This window comes from Cibotium barometz, chromosome 10, assembly GCF_041138505.1.
Source record: "Cibotium barometz isolate CiBa-2024 chromosome 10, ASM4113850v1, whole genome shotgun sequence".
Classification (NCBI taxonomy): domain Eukaryota; kingdom Viridiplantae; phylum Streptophyta; class Polypodiopsida; order Cyatheales; family Cibotiaceae; genus Cibotium; species Cibotium barometz.
Window position 1 is genome coordinate 52,298,263 of NC_141055.1, and position 464 is coordinate 52,298,726.

The following is a 464-nucleotide window of genomic DNA, read 5'->3' on the forward strand; positions in this document are numbered from 1 at the left end:
TGTTTTGACTCCATCAAATATTGCCTGTCCTTTTCTTCCTTTCCATAGGGCTTTGACAATGGTGATTCAACATGAGAAATATCTTGTGGGTTCTCTTGAAGTGCTGCCTTCATACTTTGAGATTCCCATTGGAAGTTCCCACCTCAATTTCAACATTTCCATGCCGACTAAGCCCACAAGATGATGGATTTGGAAATGACCTTTGTGGTCGTAACCTCTTGTCCTATCAAGAGAAGTGTCAATCTTTCCACACACCTTTGCACTTCATTTATCCCATCACCAAGCTTCTTGAAGCCCTCATTCATAGCATTGAACATTTGCTCCATGAGAACATTGCTTTGCTGCATATGCTCATTGTTTTGCCTCAAAAGCTCACTATTTTGGAAGCAAATATCCCTTTGTGCTTCCTTCATAGCTTCGGTGATAGTAACCTTTAGTATATCCAAAGTAATGTGCTCCAAAGA